Source organism: Heterodontus francisci, chromosome 7 (assembly GCF_036365525.1).
Source record: "Heterodontus francisci isolate sHetFra1 chromosome 7, sHetFra1.hap1, whole genome shotgun sequence".
Taxonomy (NCBI): Eukaryota; Metazoa; Chordata; class Chondrichthyes; order Heterodontiformes; family Heterodontidae; genus Heterodontus; species Heterodontus francisci.
This window is the reverse complement of record NC_090377.1, coordinates 19057802-19081981: the sequence shown is the minus strand read 5'-3', so window position 1 is coordinate 19081981 and position 24180 is coordinate 19057802. Positions and strand designations below refer to the sequence as shown.

Genomic DNA, 24180 nt, shown 5'->3' with positions numbered 1-24180 from the left:
AGCACAGAAGGAGGCCATTCAGCCCTACATGTCCACGCCAGATCTCTGTAACAACAACTCATCTAGTCCTACTCCCCTGCAATTTTTTTCTCTTCAGATAATTATCCAATTCCCTTTCGAAAGCCAATTGAATCTATTTCCAGCACACTCTTATGCAGTGCATTCCAGATCCACACACCGCGTAAAACATTTTTCCTCAGATTGCCTTTTACCATTCGCCTTACATTAGTGTCCTCTGGTTCTCAACCCTTCTGCCAATTGGAGCAATTTCTCCTGATCTACTCTGTCCAGATCCCTCATGATTTTGGACACCTCTACCAAATATCCTCTCAACCTCTCTTCTCTAAGGAGAACAGCTTCTCCAATCTATCCATCTAGCTGAAGTCCCTCATCCCTTGGAACCATTCTCATAAATCCTTTCTGCACCCCCTCTAAAGCCTTCACATCCTTCCTAAAGTGCCGTGTCTAGAATTGGACAAAATACTCCAGTTGAGGCTGAACCAATGTTTTATAATGGTTTATCATAACTTCTTTGCTTTCGTAATCTATACCTTTATTTATAAAGCCCAGGATCCTGCATGCCTTATCAATCACTTTCTCAACATGTCCTGCCACCTTTAACAATTTGTGCATATATATCCCTAGGTCCCTCTGCTCCTGTATCCCTTTTAGAATTGTATCCTTTATTTCATATTGCCTCTCCTCATTCTTCCTATCAAAATGTATCACTTCACATTTCTCTGCATGAAATTTCATCTGCCACACGTCCGTTGATCCGACCAGCCTGTCTATGTCCTCTTGAAGTCCATCATTATCCTCCTCACAATTCACAATACTTTCATGTTTTATGTCATCAGCAAATTTTGAAGTTGTGTTCTGCATGCCCAAGTCTAGGTGGTGAATATAGATCAAGAAAAGTAGTGGTCCTAACACCGACTGCTAGGGTACCCCATTGTATTCCTTCCTCCAGTCCGAAAAACAGTTGTTCAACTACTCTCTGTTTACTGTCACTCAGCCAACTTCATATCCATGCTGCCACTGTCCATTTTACTCCACAGGCTCTGAATTTGCTGTAAGTCTGCTCTGTGGCACTTTATCAAACCCTTTTTGAAAGTCCACATACACCACAATGATCTGCCTGTGTCTCCGTGCTCAGCAAGTGATAATATATCTATTGTATGTGAGAAGGAGCTGGCTGCACTGTTCCCTGTGCCTCAGGTGGAACAGAAATCACATTTATTCAAGTTCCTTCACGTATTTGTATCTCATAACTCGAGCACAGATGAGGTAGAAGATGCAAAAGTGATGGATTTAATCTTTATGTTAATAATCATTATGAATGTTACGTTTTTGTGTTGTAATGCAGACAAATCAATCACACAGATAAGATCAGTGAATCCAAAAGGTAGGTTCTTTAATTGAAGGTGCTAACTTACACAGCAATGCTGGAAAGATGCTTTGCATTGTTGTTCCTTTAGCTGCTAGCTGCAAGTGCTTGGAGGTCACAAAGGTCTGTGCCTCACATCCTTTCTGATGATGGAAAGCTGTTTTGGATATGCCCCTTAAAGCAATAATGCAGCATTTAAAGCAGTACCACAGAAATAAACTTCCGTAAAGGAAAACCTACAAAACAAATAGTGGCAGTGTCAGACTCCACTGCACCATTCAGCTTCTGTATATCAAGTGTATTGGGCAGTTTTACAGCATCTTCGCGAAATCCAGACATAACACAACTCAATACTGGGATTGCTGAATGGGATTACCTGATGGAGCTGAGACCTTTGCACAGGTCAGATTCATATTCAGGGGCTTATCAGTTCAACCAAAGCCAAACAGCCGCTGTTTAAAATATGTCCTCATACTTTCACCTGGTGCCTGCAATAGACAGTCTTTTTATTAACTCCCCACATCCTTACTGTCTGTTTCTGCTGTTCACTGTCCAAAAGCATCAAACAGGATGAGACTGGAATTGAAGCACAAACATTCATTGCTGGTTTGGGGATGGAAATCAGTAATTATTTTCAGTAGCAGTTCCTTCCTATTCTACCTCCCTTACCCTGTCCACACAGTGTACACTCACAGTCGTATTGGCCTCTCACTTCCTCTGCTCAGTCCATGTTCTGGCACCAGTTCCTATTTCATTCTATTTTTTAGAAACAACCCCCAGCTCCCCCAGGGCTCGATTCAGACTCAATGCCAATCTTTGGGACTTGTGTCCACAGATTGTAAAGAGCTTGCTGTTTGCTCCCTTACCCCGGAGCTGCGCTGTCTCCATTCCCGCCTGTTTTAAACCATTTTCTTCCATTCACGGTGTGAATGGCACTCACAGTCAGAGCTGGGGGAGGGGAATGGGCTTACACTCTTCTGCTCAATAAGAATCACTGCCGGGGGCGTGGATGTTTGATGTCTTCAGTGTCTTCAACACCACTTGTGCATCAATTCCAGCAAATTTCTAAATTCACCCCAGGGAGCTGCGTTGTGAGAAAATGCATCCTTTTAATATTCAAAATTGAGCTGTCAGAACCGAAGGGTGGTAACAGGAGATAGATGAGTGGCTGTGGAGAGTAAATGCACTAGAGTGATGGAGTGTGGCTCATCAACACAGGGGCCCCCATTTCCGCCCCTGTCTGTGCTCAGTTATCTGGTTTCAGCCAGAGCGGGGGAAGAGTTGATAAAGACTAGTGTAACGGAAACCACACTGGCCAATTGGAAACATATTAATTTCATTATATGGAACACTACTTGAACTTTTACTGGACATTGAACATAACTTATTTAAAAAGACCACAAAGCTGAATGTCTGAAAACATGGCTGCACATTTACATTCTGAGAGACAGTTGACTAGAGAGACAATGGAAGTATTTCCCTGATTCAATTAGTGAAATGGCTTTTGTGGGGATCGAAAGATATTGGGAGTCACTGACTTTGTAAGAGACAAGCGTCCACCCACCCACCACAGTCCCCCTCCCAACTGAGTGTGACTGGAGAACTTTTGAAATCAACGATCCTTGCAGATGATGCTGTTTCAAACAAAGAGCTGGTCACATGACTTACCTGCTGACCAGACTGGGAATTGATTGAATTGTGCCTCACAGAAAAGTTTTGGCCAGACTGCAACTGAACTCAAAGGAGAAAGCACCACGCTGTCCCTGTCTCTCTCTCAAGCAAAGTCCCAAGAACCCACGGAAGCAACTTAAGCCTCGAGACAGAGGACCTCTTCAGCCCTCTGGTACCAGCAAAACAGGTTTGAAAGTATGCACTGGGCCCCAGCGAGAACTGCAACACTTAACTCTGATCAAGGACTTTACATCCAAACTAAATGCAATAACTGAATTCCATTTACAACTCCAACCCTCCCCCTTTAGTCTTTCTCCCCCTATGTATCTATTTGTGTGTGTGTGTGTGTGTGTGTGTGTTTATCTCATCTGCACGCTAGCGTGGTTGTGTTGCGTATTTCAGTAATTTTAACCGAGTTAGAGTGGTAAGGTTAATAAACTTACATCTCTCTTGTTTAAACCTAAGAAAACCTGTCTGGTTAGTTCATTTACAATTAAATTTAGAGAGCAGTGAGTAAGGACTCACTGAGGTGTTAAGCTAAAATACTGTGCTTTAAAGGTTAAATCCTGTTATGGCCAAACCAGGAAAAGGGCCAGACGGAAGCCTGAGACCCCTTCCTTACCTGGTCATAACACTAGTGTACTGAACAATACTTATCCCTTAAGCATCATCACTTTAAACAGATTATCACATTGCTGTTTGTGGGATCTTGCTGTATGCTAGCTGGCTGTTGTGTTTACTATATTTTAACATTGAATACAATTCTAAAGTACTTTATTGGTGTAGGATCGGAATCCCCTCCAACTGGGAAAATTTAGGGACTATAAAATTCAAACACACAGACATGCTTTGACCTCATGTTTGGATTGCAATACAAAAAGCCAAGCTGCAGCAACAGCACAGGCTGGGCAGAAAAGAGTTAACTTGGATATTCACAAATGACAGTGGCTCATCAAAAAGCATTCAAACATTGACTGATTGCTTTCAATGGAACAATGGTACCAAACGAAAAGCCATCACCTGCCATTGGCTAATGCAATCAAGAGACTGACTACCCTGCACAATGGTACAAGGGACCTGTCTTTGATATGATGATAAGGCTACCATCATAGACAATAGTACTGGAATCTGGTCATTAATTCATCTTGAGGAGAGGAATGAGACATTCACACCATCCAGCAACTTCAGAGCCAGGTGCTGTTATTGTATTGCCTCAAAACAGCAGGACAATTTGTTTAAACAACATGAGAGTTTGAAGGTACCCACATAGGTCCTAGTTATGCCTGTCTTTTTGTGGGATATGTCGAACATTACTTGTTCCAGTCCTACTCAGGCCCCCTCCCCCAACTCTTTTTCCGGTATATTGATGGCTATATTGGTGCCGTTTCCTGCTCCCACCCAGAACTAAAAAGCTTTATCAACTTTGCTTCTAATTTCCACTCTTCTCTCACCTTCACATGGTCCACCTCCGACACTTCCCTTCCCTTCCTCGACTTCTCTGTTTCCATCTCCGGGGGTAGGGTATCTACTAATATTCATTATAAGCCCACCGACTCCCACAGCTACCTCGACTACACTTCTTCACACCATGCCTCCGGTAAGGACTCCATTCCATTCTCCCAGTTTCTCCGTCTCCGACACATCTGCTCTGATGATGCTACCTTCAACGACATTGCTTCTGATATGTCTTCTTTTTTCCTCAACCGAGGATTCCACCCCCCCCCCCCCCCATTGTGGTAGACAGGGCCTTCAACCATGTCCAGCCCATTTCCCGCACCTCTACCCTCACCCCTTCCCCTCCCTTCCAGAACCGCGACAGGGTTCCCCTTGTCCTCACTTTCCACCCCACCAGCCTCCACATCCAAAGGATCATCCTCCACCACTTCTGCCACATCCAGCGTGATGCCACTACCAAATGCATCTTCCCCTCCCTTCCCCGTCAGCGTTCCGAAGGGATCGTTCCCTCTGTGACACCCTCGTCCACTCCTCCATTACCCCACCACCTCATCCCTTTCCCACAGGACCTTCCCCTGCAATTGCAGGTGTAATACCTTCCTATTTACCTCCTCTCTCCTCACGATCCAAGGCCCCAAACATTCCTTTCACGTGAAGCAGTGATTTACTTGTACTTCTGTCAATTTAGTGTACTGTAGTCGATGCTCACAATGTGGTCTCCTTTACATTGGGGAGACCAAACACAGATTGGGTGACCGCTTTGCGGAACACCTCCGCTCAGTCCGTAAGCATGACCCCAAGCTTTCGGTTGCTGGCAATTTCAATACACCCCCGTGCTCTCACATCTCTGTCCTGGGATTGCTGCAGTGTTCCACTGAACATCAACGCAAGCTCGAGGAACTGCATCTCATTTACCGATTAGGCACACTACAGCCTGCCGGACTGAACATTGAATTCAATAATTTCAGAGCATGACAGGTCCCCCCTTTTTATGTTTAGTTATTTTTTGTCTTTTTTTCTTTTTTCTTTTTTATTTGGTTATTTTATTTTAGTTTTTTTACTTTGGTTCATTTGTTTCTACTGTGCCTACCCACTGTTGCTGTTTTTTAAAAAAAAATTATGTAGGTGCATGGAGTGCTTTGTGCTTTACAGTCAATTCACACCCTCTCTGTACTAACACTTTGTCTTTCAGCACACCATTAACATTCCATTTGCCTTTGTTCCATGACCTTCTGGTCAGTTATTCTCTGTGACCTTGTCCTATCAAAAGCTTCTCTTTTGTTATCTCTTGTCCCACCCACCTCCCACCACCGCACCCCACCCCCCACCCCGCTTTACTTGCTTAAAACCTTTTACATTTCTAATATTTGTCAGTTCCGAAGAAGGGTCACTGACCTGAAACGTTAACTCTGCTTCTCTCTCCACAGATGCTGCCAGACCTGCTGAGTATTTCCAGCATTTCTTGTTTTTATTTCAGATTTCCAGCATCTGCAGTATTTTGTTTTTATTATTCTATGAGAGTTTGAAGATTTTGTTTGAGTTATTTCTGTCACAGAAGGACTGCATTGTTGCACCCAGTTTGAATTAATCATATTCGTCTGGTCTATGCGTGAAATAAACTAAGGATGTTTACCTGCTGGACACTGCACAGCATGAACAATAGAACATATGTCTTAGAAATCCTGAGTCATTTTATTATAAAAGCAGACACATTGGAGTGACCGTACTGCAGTCAGAAGAAGGATCAAAGATTGGTCATCTTGACTCAGGACTTACAATCATTGCCGGGCCAACCAGCGTGTTGGGGATTGTAAGTATTTCAGCCAAGTCGTAGTAATCTTGGTCTGAGGGCTGGGACAAAAGTGTAGTGGTTTTCCCCGTATTTGGTTCAGCCAATTCGTAGTGATAATAGTCTGAGCGTTTGGGATGAAATGTAGTGTTTTGCCCATTTTTGTGTTTCTGCCAAATCGTAGTGATCTTGGTCTGAGGGATTGGGACAAAAGTGTAGTGTTTTTGCCTGAAATTTGTAAATGAAGAGCCAAGTCGTAGTGACTTTGTTTTGGGTAACTGGGAACAGTGGTTAAATCGCTGAAGGGTTCAGCTGGGAATTGGAGGTTGTCAATTTCAAGTTACTGCAGGAAGTTTTGTACTGAGGACAGTTTAATTTGATTTCTGTTTCAACTAATCATAGAAGTATCTGTCTTAGGGATGTTATTGGATTCAATACAATTCATCGTTAAGCCAAACACTGTTTTGTGTGCAATTTTGTTCTTGTAATTCATAAAGTCCAAGAACTGTTGTAAGGGGATACGGGAATGGAGCCTTTTACATTAGCTACAAAGCACTTTGGAATGTCTTGAGGTTGTGAAAGGTGCTATATAAATGCAAATCTTTTTTTTCTCTCTATTGCCTCAGCTGCGAGAATTGCGCCCTTGGCTGGATATCGGTGCCTGTGGAACTCGCCACCCCCGCGCCTCCCCTCAGAGAGAAGAGAGAAGTAGACCTAGTAAGGGGTGGAATTTGAGAGCTTATGTTCTAGGCCAGACGGGATGTAGGTCTGGAGAAGATTGCAGAGGAGCGAGACAATGGAGCAGGAAGTTGCAGGAACAGACCATTGCTGAATGGTGCTCAGACTGAGCACAGTAGCCATATGACCCTAATGGTCTCCTCCTGTGCCAGAAACAATCAAGAACGAGGCTGTTTATTTTGTCTTATCTCACAAATTGCAGCTTTTCAGGTGACGTCGCCAGGCATACACACGCCATTCATTTGGTCTTATCTTACAGAATGCAGCTTTCCTGGTTGCTGCTGTTCCTCTGCGCTAATCCCTGCTGTCTCTTACCTTTCATTAATATATAAATGCAAGCTATTGTTGTTGTTGTTGTTTAGTTCAGATTTGCAGCATCTGCAGTATTTTGCTTTTGATTTCAGGGTGCAAATTGTCTTGCCTTTCATCTCCAGGAATGCAGTAAGTGGAGTTTACCTGGTAATTCTATTATACCTGGCAGCATCTGTGGAAAGAGAAGCAGAGTTAACGTTTCGGGTCAGTGACCCTTCTTCGGAACTGACAAATATTAGAAAAGTCACAGGTTATAAGCAAGTAAGGTGGGGGTGGGGCAAGAGATAACAAAGGAGGTCTAGATTGGACCAGGCCACATAGCTGACCAAAAGGTCACGGAGCAAAGGCAAACAATATGTTAATGGTGTGTTTAAAGACAAAGCATTAGTACAGATTAGGTGTTAATACACTGAACATTTCAACACTCCCCCCTGCTCTCATGCTCACATCTCTGTCCTGGGATTGCTGCAGTGTTCCAGTGAACATCAACACAAGCTCGAGGAACAGCATATCATCTACTGATTAGGCACACTACAGCCTGCCGGACTGAACATTGAGTTCAATAATTTCAGAGCATGACAGCCCCCCATTTTACTTCCATTTTTAGTTATTTTTTCTTCCTTTTTTTTACATTCTTTTTTACATTTTTTACAATCTGTTTTTTGCATTTATTTCATTTCATCTTAGTTTGTTCAGTTTGCTTACCCACTGTTTTTTTTTCAGGTTTGTACTTGCTGCTGTTCAATATTCACTGTATTAACACCTAATCTGTACTAATGCTTTGTCTTTCAACACACCATTAACATATTGTTTGCCTTTGCTCCGTGACCTTTTGGTCAGCTATGTGGCCTGGTCCAATCTAGACCTCCTTTGTTATCTCTTGCCCCACCCCCACCTCACTTGCTTATAACCTGTGACTTTTCTAATATTTGTCAGTTCCGAAGAAGGGGCACTGACCCGAAACGTTAACTCTGCTTCTCTTTTCACAGATGCTGCCAGACCTGCTGAGTGGTTCCAACATTTCTTGTTTTTATTTCAGATTTCCAGCATCCGCAGTATTTTGCTTTTATTCTATTATACCTGTTGGTCCTGCCAGTCTCTCCTCCTCCTATAATTATCACATCTGTGTTGCACAGATCTAAAGAAATCTATTAGATTAGGGTTTTATTTCAATTTTAGCTCCACATCGCCAATTTCTAGCTTTTTAAATTTGTTCTCAAAATGTGTGTGAGACCAGAAAAACGACACATTTATTGTCCATTTCTAGTTGCCATGAGGAGCTGATGGTGGGTCTTCTCCTTGAGCCACTGCAGTCGTAATGTTAATGGTGCTCCCATAATAGTGTGAGGTAGGGAATTCGAAGATATTGATCCAACAACAATGAAGGAATGATGATATATGTCCAAGTCAGGATGGTGCGTGGCTTGGAGGAGAACTTGGAGATGATGGTGCTCCCATGACATTACTGCACTTATTTTATTCTCAACGATAGAGGAATGCATGGGTAAGCTTGCTGTCAAAGTAATATTGGTGTGTTGCCTCAGCGCATCCTGATCATTCATATTGCCAGTGATGGAAGAGTTTGATCAATCACACTGCCGTGTCCTGGATGGTGCTGAGCTTCTTGCATGTTGTTGAAGCTGCACTCATCAGACAAGTGTTAAATATTGCAACATCTTCCTGAGCCTTGTAAATAGTAAAGCAGCTTTAACGGGCCAGGTGGTGAGCCACTCATTGCAGAGCAATCAGCCACTGCCCTGCTCATGTAGTCATGGGGTTTATATGGCTGGTCCAGATAAGCTTCAGTATGCCTTTCATACTTGAAATGTATCCAATAAGTTGAGAGTCCGTGGCAGCTTGCATTTATGTAACATCTTTTAATGTGGTAAATGTCTCCAGTCACTTAACAGAAAAAGAACAGATAGCAAACAGCAGAAGAGTCAGAGATTTAACCAAAGGCATAATCAAAGAGATAGTTTTAAGGAAATTTTGAATTGGGGAGAGAAAATAATATTATTAACAATATGAAGGGTTTAGAGAAGATTTGTCCAGAGTAGGGCTGTCGACACAGTGGAGCAATGACCAAAAGGAAAGAGTCAAAAGACCATAGACTTGGACTGAGATGTAGGCCTGAACTTTAACCTGGAGGTGAGTTCTGTGCAGGGTGGGGAGAAGGTACTGTTGTTGAAGTTGGCAAGCACAGAAGAATGGTTTTCCTGAATGTCCTATAGAATTTAACTGCGAGACACCTTCAAGTTGGATTCCTGCCCAGAGGCAAACTGCTTGACAGGCCTTTTCGGCCAGGAAGTCTGTTTCACAGGGTCGAAGAATACGAGCGCAGGTAGGTGGGGGGAGTGAGAGAGATTGTGAAAAGGGGTCAGTGTTAGAATTGCAGAATGGGTGGTCCTGATCACAGTGGTGGGGGAGGGTTTCCAATGCTGGTCCCCCTGGGGCTTCTGATTGCAGGCACTGGGAGGCGGTCCAATGGTAATCAGAGGGAGCAGCTTGTGGTCTGGAGGAGACAGATCGTGGTGGGGCCCAATGGTGGTTGTTGGGTGGAGAGGATATGAAAAAATATTCTGTTTGTATATTCTTCCTACCAAAATAAATAACATCATGTTTCCCACATTATACTCCATCTACCATCTTTTGTCCACCCACTTAACCTATCTATATCAATTTGCAGCCTTTTTTGTGTCCCCCTCACAGCTTACTTTCCCACCTAGCTTTGTATCATACAATTGCATCAATTTAGAAGGTCAAAGGGTGATTCGATTAAAGTTTTCAAGATATTAAGGGGAACAGATATGTTAGATAAAGAGAAATGGCACAGTGGCGCAGTGGTTAGCACCGCAGCCTCACAGCTCCAGTGACCCGCGTTCGATTCTGGGTACTGCCTGTGCGGAGTTTGCAAGTTCTCCCTGTGACCGTGTGGGTTTTCGCTGGGTGCTCCGGTTTCTTCCCACAGCCAAAGACTTACAGGTTGATAGGTAAATTGGCCATTATAAATTGCCCCTAGTATAGGTAGGGGGATGTGAGAGGGTAATGGGATTAATGTAGGATTAGTAGAAATGGGTGGTTGATTGTTTGCACAGACTCGGTTGGCCGAAAGGCCTGTTTCAGTGTTGTATCTCTAAATAAAAAACTAAAAGTTGGTTAGGGAATATAGTCTAAAAGTTAGAGCCAGTCCCTTCAGGAGTGAAGTTAGGAAACAAATTCTACTCGCAAGTGGGAGAAGTTTGGAACTCTGTTCTGCAAATGACAGTTATTGGTAGGTCAACTATTACGTTAAATCAAAAATTGAAGGGTTTTTGTTCACCAACATTATTAGGTACATGGACCAAAGGAGTTAGGCCCCAGATCAGCCACAATCTAATTCCTTAGCAGAACAGGCTCACGGGGCTAAGTGGCGTCCTCCTGTTCCTCTGTTCCTATGAGGACCAGAAGAAGCACAGAAAGACAATATATTTTAAATAAAAAAGCAGCAGGTCAAGCAGCATCTTGGGGAGAGAGAAACAGAGTTAAACTTTCAGGTTGATGATCTTTGATCAGAACTGGAAGAGGTTAGAGATTTAGCAGTTTTTGAGCAATTACAGGTTGAAGAAAAAAAGTTATAGAGGTTGGGGGGTGGGGGGAGGAAGGAAGAACAAAGGGGAAGGTCTGTGATAGGGTGACAGGCAGGAGAGTGATAAAATGACAAAAGGGATGATGGTACAAAGCAAAAGGGAGTGGCAATGGTAAAGAAATAAAGGATGGGTCTAGGGGAGGTGTAAATGGCAACAGCAGAACCATTACCAGCATCTGCTGTCTGAGAAAATGGAGAAAGAGGTTACGATCAGAAAATTATTGAATTCAATCTTGAAGTCAGAAGGTTGTATGAGCCCAATAGAAAAGATGAGGTCCTGTTCCTCCAGCTTCTGTTGAACTTCACTGGGACAGTGTAGGAAGCTGAGGACAGAGAGATCAGAATGGGAGTGAAATGGAGAACTAAAGTTGCAAGCAAGCAGGAGGTCAGGGTGAGGCTGACAGACTGACCGGAGGTAATCAGCAAAACAATAACCCAGTCTGTTTATGGTCTCCCCAGTGTAAAGAAGACTGCATCGTGAGCTGCAAATTCTAAATTGGAATTTAATGTTATTTACATTTTTTTAAATGATGTTTCCTTGTGGGGCCCAAGGAGCAGATCTGAGGAATTTCCTGGCCGTTGTATGATATTCCTGGGCTTAGTATTTTAAAGGAAGCATTAACACAAAAAAAACAGTTGACCAGTTGGGCAGGAAAGCAGAGTTGAGGCAGAAGATCAACCATGATTGTACTGAATAGTAGAGCAGGCTTGAGGGGCCATATAGCCTACTCCTGTTCCTATTTCTTATACAATGGAGAAAAACTCAGAGACAGAGATACGAGTAAGACAGGGTAGAGTGAGAAAATATAAACAGATTAACGGCTCGCTGAAAAGGCGTGCCTTTACATGGAGCCTTATCACATTTCTTGGAAATGTCCCAAAATATTTTGTATACAACAAAGTACTTTGACTTGCCATCAGTAATGTAAGAAAGTACTGCAGCCATTTTATTTACTTACACAGATCAAATTTGTCACATCCAATTTTAAAGTTTTTTTAAAACTTAAGCTTTACCAACTCTTTAAGTGCTCTGAAACGTTTTTTTATTTCAGGCCGCAATGTTCAGTTTCAGCCGAATGAGAGACCAATGATTGAAACCTGCTTCTGAAACTGACAACCGGAATTAATTTCTGCATGGTGAAAGTGCTCCATCTGAAGTAAAGTGAAGCCACTTCCAGGAGAACGTGCTCCTAACTTGGCACAATGCTATCAGGTTAACGCAACCATTAGCCTAATAGGTTTCTGTGAAATAAACCACTGATGAAACCTCTGAGCAAAAAGACTTTTTTTTAAAGTCTACAGACCTTGTTTTTTCCAGTTGCCTAGCCAACACTCTCAAGTCCACAGGCTAAAATCAATGTGGCTGTTTAATGATATCAATGTATCCATTAAAACTCAGCCTCATAATGATTGGATGCCACTACCAACACACAGCCCTTCACAGTTTTACAGACATTGGGTATTGCTGAAAGATTTTTGCCAGTGGCAACAGATAGACCAGAGAACTCCTTAACAAATGTTATCTGCATCATTCAGACCAACATTTAAGGGCACCATTATTCCTTTAATAAACTATTAAAGTTATCTCTATTATTGGTCAAACTCTGGTTCCGATACAATGAATAAGATTCAGTAGCTGGCACCTAATGAGTTTTCATAATGTGTTTATAATGCAAATTTTTGATTAAAACTTTTTAATAATTGTTTTTAATGTAACTGCACTAAATTGATGAAAATTCACCAACCTGAAACATTAACTCTGCTTCTCTCTCCGCAGATGCTGTCTGACCAACTGAGTATTTCCAGCAATTTCTATTCAGATTTCAGATTTCCAGCCTCTAAAGTATTTTGGCTTTGTAGGCTAATTAACTGTTGGTTTCAATGCTTTTTTTTATTCATTCGTGCCAGCAGCAGGAAAGCTGGCAATGGGCTGCCCAACAGAAGCCCAATTGAACCACTTCAGTGGCCAATGAAGGGCCTCTTCCCACCTCCGCGGGCATTTTGCCAATTCCGGGGGAGCCCGCTGCCACCTGGGGAGACCACCAGTGCAACCTCGCGATCTTCTAGCATGCTCTAATGGGAGGAGGCTCTGTTCTTTGGGCATTCCTAGTCCATGAGAGTGTCACCAAGGTTCAATGGTCACCCCTGAGGCAATGGTGCTGCCTGCCGTTAGCGTTCCCCCCCCTCCTCCACTCCCCCCGGCAAGATCGCCGGGGCCTGCCCGCCTGGCCCCAGCCTGCCTTTGAGGGTACACGGCCATCGATAAGCCCTCATCCTGCTGTTGCAGTCCCAACAGTATCCACGGCTAGCGGTGGCGTTGCTGAGCTGGCGGCCCTCTCATTGGGCCAGCAGCTCTTGTGAGTGGGCTGTCATCCTTATTAGGAATGGCAGCGCTGGCAGCTGCCACTTAATTGGTTATCACCAGGAATATGCCTCACAGGGTCCTGCCGCTAGTTGACTTGGGCTGGCTGCCACTTTTGGTCCCGATGGATGGAATTCACCGTCAGAAAATTCAACCCAATAATCTGGGAGAAAACAGCAGCCACATGGCCAAGCATGGACTAATAAAGGAGAGCCAGCATGGATTGGTTAAGGGCAAATTGTGTTTGACTAACTTGATTAAATTTTTTAATGAGGTAACATTAACAGGTGGATGAGGGCGGTGCAGTTGATGTCAAATGTGTTACCCTGTAACAGAACTGTTACTTGCCTTTCTGTTTCATCCACAATCAAACATGGCTTAGAGTCACCTGAGGTAGGAAACTAGAATTATATGATGAGAGACTTGAGATGCTGGGAAAATTTCCATTGGACTAAGAGCAGGTTTAATAGAGGTTCGTAGAATTCTGAAGGATTTTGATAAAGCGAATAAAGGGAAAGCCTATTTATTCTGGTGGAAGAGCCAGCAATCAGGCATCATCAATTCACAATTGATTCAGAGCATGAGGAGAGTGGTTAGAAAAAAATTCTACAGATAGCTCGCAATTGGAACTGCTATGACATGATTTATCACTTTAACCCCTTATAGGGACTAAAACAAATCAAGCGTACATCCCTATGAGTCTCCCTTAATTAAGTTCAAACCAGACAAATTCTTATAGACACTTATTTGGGTCCATAGAATTGAACTAGTTTTCCCTCAAAGAAAGAACACAAACAGAGAATATTACCATCTTTCAGATAGCCTATTTAAAAAAATAATTATGGCTAAGTCATAAATATCTCAGATATTATAAGGGTCTGGGAAACTCTCTTCAATACGTTTCTCTCCACTTAAAACGACACAGAGCGGGGGTTCTTGTAGTTGTATACAGAATGCTACATGAGACGATTTATTAACTTTTATATATTTTTTAAAGAATTGAACATGCAATACACTTTTAAATGGATAAGTATATCACAATATCAAATATTACTAAGAGATGTAACACCTAATCTTATTTCTGAAATAGAATCCAAAAGTTCAACCTTGACATTGTTACAGCAAAATATCTTAGAATATCCATCAAAATTTAAAGTAAACTTTTACCTTAAATTCCGAGTAAGCCATAGGGTGAGAAGTATTGATGAAGAACTCAACACTTCTAATGTTTGCTTCAGATACCCTCATGTTTATACTGTTTCTTAAAGTATCATCTGACCTTTTAGCATATATGTGTAACCTTTCTGTGTGTATTTTCCCTGCTTTTGAGATCCATATTTGGTAGTATCATTAATTAACATCTCCACTTAATGTTTTGCTGGAATTCCCCTGCTTTTAAAGTTGTGAGCATTTATCTGGTCAAACTGTTTATAATTGTGTTTACATGACATCTGTTCCTGTAAGTACTGTTCCATTTTATTATCTATATAATTATATATTTTTATTGTACGTTGACCTTTTTGAATTGATCTGTCTAGATTTTACCAACACTATCAATTAAATTTAAAGCTATCTTTTACCGATGTCACACAGGATGTTTCAATGTGTGTTTATCCTCCAAGTCCCTGGCAACAGAAACGCTGAAATGGATTTTCCTACTTAAAAGGTGTTTCTGGTTCACATTCTATTATAACAGGGACCTTGAAAGACCTTGAAATTCCTAATTCTACCTTCTTAAAGGGGAATTTCAGTGCATCTTGAAAACTAACCATTTATTCAATCTTTAATTCTAAAAGATAGATATATATTAACTATATATAAATTCTGCCTAATTAAGCCTATTATACCAATGTTTCATCATAGCTACAGGGAGTGGGTGAGGCAGAAACTACTGCATCATGTCAGGGAAAACTGGACAAATATCTGGAGCAGCAGATGATAAAAGGCTATCGGGAGACAGCAGGAGAGTGGAATTAGTTTTTGATTGCTCACATATAATGGGTTGAATGGCCTCTTTCTCTGTTTGAAGCCTCTTTGGCTTCAGAAAAGGACGTAGAATGAAAGTTTTAGTACATTAGGCCGTTTCCTTCCACAGACCATACACAATGTGCTTTAGCATGAGGTCTGCCCAGCTCCAACCTTCTGCAAACTGTCATCCTGCTACAGAGAGGAGTGTCTTTAAAAATATTTTTGAATTCTTAATACTTACAAAAGAAATTGGTATGCCCTTTCAATATAAAAACAATGCAATGGCTAATGTAAGTTTAGTGGAAATTTAAGTGGGCATAATTATAATCATTATTGAATTAATCTTCGATCAGAAACAAGGGAATACAACAGTTTTTGTTGAATGTTTTGTTGAATGATCTATGGAGAGTAGAGCTGTAATGTAAGAATTGTCTATAGAAACAATAAGCTGAGCAAACAATCAGCTTGAAATGGAATGTTGTGGCTGGGAATCAATGCAAAGGCAAATAAAGGAAGGATTAAAGTCATTGCTTCTACATCACATCAATTAGAAGATTGTGACCTATTATGAAACTGAGAGTTTGAAATAAACATTTGAATGCAATGAATGGGGAATATTATCTTTCACGCGTAAGCAACAAGTTAAGGAGGATGGGAATACCAGCTAGCTAGCACAAAGTGCACTTGAGTTAGTTGGGAAAAGCTGATACCAATTGTCAATCAGTTCTACATGCCAACTATTGAGTGAAGGCCCCACATGCTCTGCCGATGGTAAATTGTATCACGCACTTTTTGTCAATATGTGAAACAGTGAATTATCACAATTGCAGTAATTTGGTGAACAGGCAGCATAAGTGGGGCACTGATGGTGGAAGTTAAAGCAGTGGATGTACTGAAGTGTCTTCCACTGTTTCCATTTTCAACATTGACAGACAGGAGGTCAGCTGGGAGTTGAGTTTCTTTCTGCATCAGGAAACGTAAGAATAGCAGCGTCCTCCGAGTGCTACTGAGCCAATTATGAACCAGGAAAACTGAAGCACAATTCCTGGTTGGCATTGAGTTAGCTAATTTTAAACAGGATGCAACATAGGTCCTACATTTGTCCTCAGCACACATGGTCTGTAGAGCAGCAGAGAGCAGCTCAGGTTCTTGCTTCTCATTCTGGAAGGAATGTGTGCTGCCCGTATCCCATCACCCCTATGCTTGCTGGCGTATATGGGGTCCCATATCCTCCTTTAAGTTGCCCCTTACAACCTACCACTTAGATTAAGCTTATGTTCACCTGCCTTAATTTATTTTTATTCTTCATGGGATGTGGGCATTGCTGGCAAGGCCAGCATTTGTTGCCCATCCCTAATTGCCCTTGACAACTGAATGGCTTGCTAGGCCATTTTGGAGGGCAGTTAAGAGTCAATCACATTGTTGTGGGTCTGGAGTCACATGTAGGCCAGACTGGGTAAGGACAGCAAATTTCCTTCCCTAAAGGACATTAGCGAACCAGATGGGTTTTTAGGACAATTGATGATAGTTTCATGGCACATTACTGAGACTAGCCTTCAATTCCAGATTTTTATTAATTAATTGCATTTGTTAATTAATTGAATGAAATTAAATTTAAATGAATTAATAAATATCTTTTTGATGTTGGTTGGGTGTCAAATGTTTGTTTGATAATGCATGAAAGAATATTGGCAAGCAAAATCATGGTGAACTCAAAGATGTTTTATCAATATATTAAGAGTAAGAGGATAACTAAAGAGAGATTAGGGCTCATAAAATACCAAAAAGGTAACCTGTGTGTAGGGGCAGAAGATGTTGGTATGGTTCTTAATGAATACTTTGCGTCTATCTTCATAAAAGAGGGGGACGATGCAGATATTGTAGTTAAGGAGGAGGAGTGTGAAGTATTGGATGTAATAAACATAGGGAGAGAGGAAGTATTAATGGGATTAGCATCCTTGAAAATTGATAAATCACCAGGGCCAGATGAAATGTACCCTAGGCTGTTAAATGGAGCAAGAGAGAAAATAGCAGAAGGTCTGACTATCATTTTCCAGTCCTCACTGGACACAGGTGTGGTGCCAAAGGACTGGAGAACTGCTAATGTTGTACCTCTGTTTAAAAAGGGAGAAAAGGATCTTCTTCTTCTTTGGCCTCCTTGTCTCGAGAGGCAATGGGTAAGCACCTGGAGGTGGTCAGTGGTTTGTGAAGCAGCACCTGGAATGGCTATAAAGGCCAATTCTAGAGGGACAGATTCTTCCACAGGTGCTGCAGATAAAATTGGTTGTCGGGTCTGTTACACAGTTGGCTCTCCCCTTGCGCCTTCGTCTTTTTTCCTGCCAACTGTTATGTCTCTTCGACTCGCCACACTTTAGCCCCGCCTTTATGGTTGCCCGCCAGCTCTGGTGATTATTGGCAACTAACTCCCACGACTTGTGATTAATGTCACAGGACTTCATGTCGTGTTTGAAGACATCTTTAAAGCGGAGACAAGGATGGACGGTGCGTCTGATACTAGTGATGAGCTCGCTGTACAATGCGTCCTTGGGGATCCTGCCATCTTCCATGCGGCTCACATGGCCAAGCCATCTCAAGCGCCGCTGGCTCAGTAGGGTGTATATGCTGGGGATGTTGGCCACCTCGAGGACATCTGTGTTGGAGATACGGTCCTGCCACCTGATGCCAAGGATTCTCCGGAGGCAGCGAAGATGGAATGAATTGAGATGTCGCTCTTGGCTGACATACGTTGTCCTGGCCTCACTGCCGTAGAGCAAGGTACTGAGGACACAGGCTTGATACACTTGGACTTTTGTGTTCTATGTCAGTGCGCCATTTTCCCACACTCTCTTGGCCAGTCTGGACATAGCAGTGGAAGCCTTTCCCATGCGCTTGTTGATTTCTGCATCGAGAGACAGGTTATTGGTGATAGCTGAGCCTAGGTAGGTGAATTCTTGAACCACTTCCAGAGTGTGGTCGTCGATATTTATGAATGGGGCATTTGTGACGTCCTGTCCCATGATGTTCGTTTTCTTGAGGCTGATGGTTAGGCCAAATTCGGTGCAGGCAGCCGCAAACCTGTTGATGAGTCTCTGCAGACACTCTTCAGTGTGAGATGTTAATGCAGCATCGTCAGCAAAGAGGAGTTCCCTGATGAGGACTTTCAGTACTTTGGACTTCGCTCTTAGACGAGCAAGGTTGAATAACCTGCCACCTGATCTTGCGTGGAGGAAAATTTCTTCTTCTGAAGACTTGAACGCATGTGAGAGCAGCAGGGAGAAGAAGATCCCAAACAGTGTAGGTGCAAGAACACAGCCCTGTTTCACACCACTCAGGATAGGAAAGGGGTCTGATGAGGCGCCGCTATGCTGAATTGTGCCTTTCATATTGTCATGGAATGAGGTGATAATACTTAGTAGCTTTGGTGGGCATCCGATCTTTTCTAGTAGTCTGAAGAGACCACATCTGCTGACAAGGTCAAAGGCTTTGGTGAGATCAATGAAAGCAATGTAGAGGGGCATCTGTTGTTCGCGGCATATCTCCTGTAGCTGGCGAAGGGAGAACAGCATGTCAATGGTGGATCTCTCTGCTCGAAAGCCACACGGTGCCTCAGGGTAGACACGCTCAGCCAGCTTCTGGAGCCTGTTTAAAGGGACTCGAACGAAGACTTTCCTCACTATGCTGAGCAGGGAGATTCCACGTTAGTTGTTGCAGTCACCGCAGTCACCCTTGTTCTTATAGAGGGTGATGATATTGGCATCGCGCATGTCCTGTGGTACTGCTCCCTCGTCCCAGCACAGGCAAAGCAGTGCATAGAGTGCTGAAAGTACCTCTGTTTAAAAAAGGAGCAAAGGATAGACTGAATAATTACAGGCCAGTCAGCCTAACCTCAGTAGTGGGCAAATTATTGGAATCTATTCTGAGAGACAGGATAAACTGTCACTTAGAAAGGCACAGGTTAATCAAGGATAGTCAGCATGGATTTGTTAAGGGAAGATCTTGTTCGACAAATTTCTTCAAATCTTTTGAAGAAGTAACAAGGAAGATAAATGAGGGTAGTGCAATTGATGTGGTCTACATGGATTTTAGCAAGACTTTTGACTGGTTCAAAAAAAATAAGATTCCATGGGATCCAGGGAAATGCAGCAAGGTGGATACAAAATTGGCTCAGTGGCAGGGAACAAAGGGTAATTGTTGACGGGTGTTTTCGCGATGGAGGGCTGTTTCCAGTGGCAATCTGCAGGGCTCAGTACTGGGTCCCCTGCTTTTTGTGGTATATATTAACAATTTGGACGCAAATGTAGGGGTCATGATCAAGAGGTTTACAGACGACACAAAGATTAACCGTGTGGTAGATAATGAGGAGGACAGCTGTAGGCTGCAGGAAGATATTGATGGTCTGGTCAGATGGGCAGAAAAGTGGCAAATGGAATTCAACCTAGAGAAGTGTGAGGGATGCATTTTGGGAGGTCAAACAAGGCAAAGGAATACACAATAAATGGGAAAATACTGAAGTGTAGAGGAAGTGAGGGAGCTTGGAGTGAATGTCTACAGAACCCTGAAGGTAGCAGGACAGGTTGATAGGTGGTTCAGAAGTCATATGCAATCCTTTCCTTTATTAGCTGAGGTATAGAATACAAGAGCAGGGAGGTTATGCTGGAACTGTATAACTCATTGGTTATGCCACAACTTGAGTACTGTGTGCAGTTCTGGTCACCACATTACAGAAAGGATGTAATTGCACTGAAGAGGATACAGAGGATATTTACGAGGATGTTGCCAGGACTGGAAAAATCCAGCTTTGAGGAAAGATTGGATAGGCTGGAGTTGTTCTCCTTGGAACAGAGAAGGCTGAGGGGAGATATGATTGAAATGTACAAAATTATGAGGTGCCTGGATAGAGTGGAGGTGAAGGGCCTATTCACCTTAGCAGAGAGTTCAGTGACGAGCGGGCATAGATTTAAAGTGATTGGTAGAAAAATTAGAGGGGAGAAAAGGAAAAACTTTTTCACCCAGAGGGTAGTGGGGGTCTGGAACTCACTGCCTGAAAGGGTAGTTGAGGCAGAGACCCTCAACTCATTCAAAAGGAGCCTGGATATGCACCCCAAGGGCCATAAACTGCAGGGCTACGGATCAAATGCTGGAAGGTGGGATTAGAATAGGTGGATCGTTTTTCGGCCGTCACAGACACAATGGGACAAGTGGCCTATTTCTATGCCTTAAACTTTTGATGATTCCTGTGATTTGCCTTGGGACGATTCTGTATAAACATAAGTTGTTGTTGTTCTATGTGTACTACCTGGTAGGCTACTGAGCCAGGTACAGAACAGGAACAGTGAATACCAATTCCTGTTCAGTGCCAGGTCAGCTGATTTTAGTTGGGATGCGAGAGAGGTGCTGCAATTGTCCTCAGCATCTTAGCGCTGGGGTCAAGGTGGACATCTGCTCGGGTTCTTGATCCTCATCACTAGAAAGTTTGCGTGTGTGTGGACAATGGATGAGGACAGGATGTGATGCCCCACCATGATAAAATAGGTTGGCATCTTTCCATCTATGAAAGATGATGGACACGCAGCAAACAATCCATTTAGGTGGGTTGTCTTCTCTTGGTGCACCTTTGTTGCTGGCTGTGAAGGCTAATCTTTGAGAGGCAGGTTCTGCCACAAGTGCCGCACAGGAAGCTCCCAACTGACGCTGTGAGTTGTTGCTTTTGACATTGGCACCTGTTGCCAGGCTGCTGTAGCAACTTGTCATCGTGGTGGTGCTCATCAGCCCACAGGATGTGTCGCCATTTAACTCTTTCGCCAGCTACTGACTCCCAGGTGTAATAGTCAACATTTAGGGCCTTCATGTCGTGCTTGCAAACACTCTTGAAGCAGAGCTTTGGGCGCCCCACTGGTCATCTGCCTCTAGCTACCTCACCATACAGAAGGTCCTTGGGTACGTGACCGTCTTCTATCCTGTGAACATGTCTGATCCACTGTTTAATTAGTGCCAACACGCTCGGGAGCTCTGCCTTTGAGAGGACTGCCACATTTGTGATTTTGTCCTTCCAGGATATACCCATAATGCACCGCAGACAACAAAGATGGAAATTATTGAACTTCTTTTCCTGATGCCCCACCATGATAAAATAGCATGTGCATAATGACCATTTTGAGTGGCTATTTGGGAAAGGAACTAAATGAAAGCCAGTGTTACTATATCACAGCATGAGTAGCACTTTGAGGAGATCAAAAGGGAAATAATGAGGCCCTGCTACTTCTGCTGCATGTTGCAGTTGTATCTTCAGCAGGGAGCACTTAAATTGACCCTTGTGATCTGCATTAGATTCCCTCTGAATTGCTATACAGGAGTCCCTGCTGGAGGTACGCACAGGTGTACGCTGAGTGAGGATCAGACTTGGCTGTGAAGATCCCTATAGTAGAATGGCATAGAATCATAGCAAGTACAGCATAGAAGGAGGCCACTCGGCCCATCGAGTCTGTGCTGGCTCTGTCGAAGAGCAATCCAGTTAGTCCCACTACCCTGCTCTTTCCCCATATCCCTGCAAATTTTCTCTTTCAAGTATTTATGCAATTCCCTTTTGAAGGCTATTATGAAATCTGTATCCACCACCCTATCAGGCAGCACATTCCAAATCGTAACCACTAGCTATGAAAAAATGCTTTTCCTCATGTCACCATTGGTTCTTTTGATGATCACCCTAAATCTGTGCCCTCTGGTTGCTAATCCTTTACCACTGGAAAGAGTTTCACTTTATTTACTCCATCAAAACCCTTCATGATTTTGAACACCTCTATCAAATGTCCCCTTCGCCTTCTCTGCTCTAAGGAGAACAACCCCAGCTTCTCCATGCATTTTTTTATTTGTTCATAGGATGAGAGTATTGCTGGCAAGGGCAGCATTTGCTGCCCATCCCCAACTGCCCACCGTGCTGTTAGGAAAGGAGTTCCAGGATTTTGACCCAGCGACAGTGAAGGAACGGCGATATAGTTCCAAGTCAGGATGGTGTGCGGCTTAGAGGTGAACTTGCAGGTGGTGGTGTTCCCATGCATCTGCTGCCCTTGTTCTTTTAGGTGGTAGAGGTTGCGTGTTTGGAAGGTTCTGTCGAAGGAATCTTGGAGCGTTGCTGCAGTGCATCTTGTAGATGGTACACACTGCTGCCACTGTGTTCTGATAGTGGAGGAAGTGAAAGTTTATGTTGGTGGATGGGGTGCCAATCAACCAGGTTGCTTTGTCCTACATTGTGTTAAATTTCTTGACTGCTGTTGGAGCTGCACTCATCCAGGCAAGTGGAGAGTATTCCAACACACTCCTGACTTATACCTTGTAGATGAAGGACAGGCTTTGGGGAGTCAGGAGGTGAGTTACTCACCTCAGAATTCCTAGCCTCTGATCTTCCCTTGTAGCCACAGTATTTATATGACTGGCCCTTCTAGTCAATGGTAACCCCAGAATATTGATAGGGGGGATTCAGCAATGATAATCCCATTGAACATCAAAGGGAACATAGGAACATTGGAAATAGGAGCAGGAGTAGGCCATTCGGCCCATCGAGCATGCCCTGCCATTCAACTAGATCATGGTTGATCTTCAACCTCAGCGCAATTTTCCTGCACTATCCTATATCCCTTGATATCTTTAATATCTAGAAATCTCTTGATCTCTGTCTTGAATATACTCAATGACTGAGCCGCCACAGCCCTCTAGGGTAGAGAATTCCAAAGATTCAGCACCCTCAGTGAAGAAATTCCTCCTCATCTCAATCCTAAATGGCCTGCCCCTTATTCTGAGACTGTGTCGCCTGGTTCTAGAACCCCGCCCCACCCCCGCAGCCAACAGAAACATCCTTCCTGAATCAACCTCTCATTCTTCTAAACTCTGGAGAATACAGGCCCAGTCTCCTCAATCTCTCCTCATAGGACAATCCCACCATCCCAGGAATCAGTCTGGTGAACCTTCTTTGCACTTCCTCTATGGCAACTATATCCTTCCTTAGGAGACCAAAGCTATGCACAATATTCCAGATATAGTTTCACCAAGGTTCGATACAATTGCAGCAAAACTTCTTTACTCCTGTACTCAAATCCTCTTGCAATGAAGGCCTTCCGAATTGCTTGCTTTCAGTGACTTGCGACCAAGGACACCCAGGTCTCTTTGAAAATCAACACTTCCCAATCTCTCACCATTTAAGAAATACTCTGCATTTCTGTTTTTTCTACCAAAGTGGATAACTTCACATTTTCCCACATTATTTTCTACCTGACATGTTCTTGCCCACTCGCTTAGCCAATCTAAATCCTTTTGCATCCTCCTCGTAACTCACATTCCCACCTAGTTTTGCGTCATCAGCAAACTTGGAAATATTGTATTTAATTCCCACATCCAAATCATTGTTATAAATTATGAATAGCTGTGGTCCAAGCACTACTCTCTGTTTTCTGTCCTTTAACCAATTCTCAATACATGCCAGTATATTACTTCCAATCCCATGTGCTCGAATTTTGCTTACTAACCTCTTTCGACAAAGTCCCACATAAGAGATTAGCATGTAAAATTAAAGCACATGGGATTGGGGGTAGTGTATTGCAATGGATAGAAAACTGGTTGGCGGACAGGAAACAAAGAGTAGGGATAAATGGGTCTTTTTCCGAATGGCAGGCAGTGACTAGTGGGGGGTACCGCAGGGATCGGTGCTAGGACCCCAGCTATTCACAATATACATTAATGATTTAGATGAAGGAACCAGATGTAATATCTCCAAATTTGCAGATGACACAAAACTGGGTGGGAGGGTGAGTTGTGAGGAGGATGCAGAGAGGCTTCAGGCTGATTTGGACAAGTTGAGTGAGTGGGCTAATGCATGGCAGATG

The 24180-nt window shown here is 43.1% G+C and overlaps 2 long non-coding RNA genes across 2 annotated transcripts; one reads left to right on the top strand and one right to left on the bottom strand.

The window, feature by feature from the left end:
- Positions 1-1544: 1544 nt before the first annotated feature.
- On the bottom strand, positions 1545-7518 carry LOC137371683 (uncharacterized). The gene is made up of 3 exons (XR_010975267.1): positions 7356-7518; positions 1764-1963; positions 1545-1623 (listed from the first exon to the last, which is right to left on the bottom strand). It is a non-coding gene; the product is annotated as an uncharacterized lncRNA (long non-coding RNA).
- Positions 7519-9563: 2045 nt separating this feature from the next.
- On the top strand, positions 9564-12243 carry LOC137371682 (uncharacterized). Its single transcript, XR_010975266.1, has 2 exons — positions 9564-9693; positions 12030-12243. It is a non-coding gene; the product is annotated as an uncharacterized lncRNA (long non-coding RNA).
- Positions 12244-24180: the final 11937 nt, after the last annotated feature.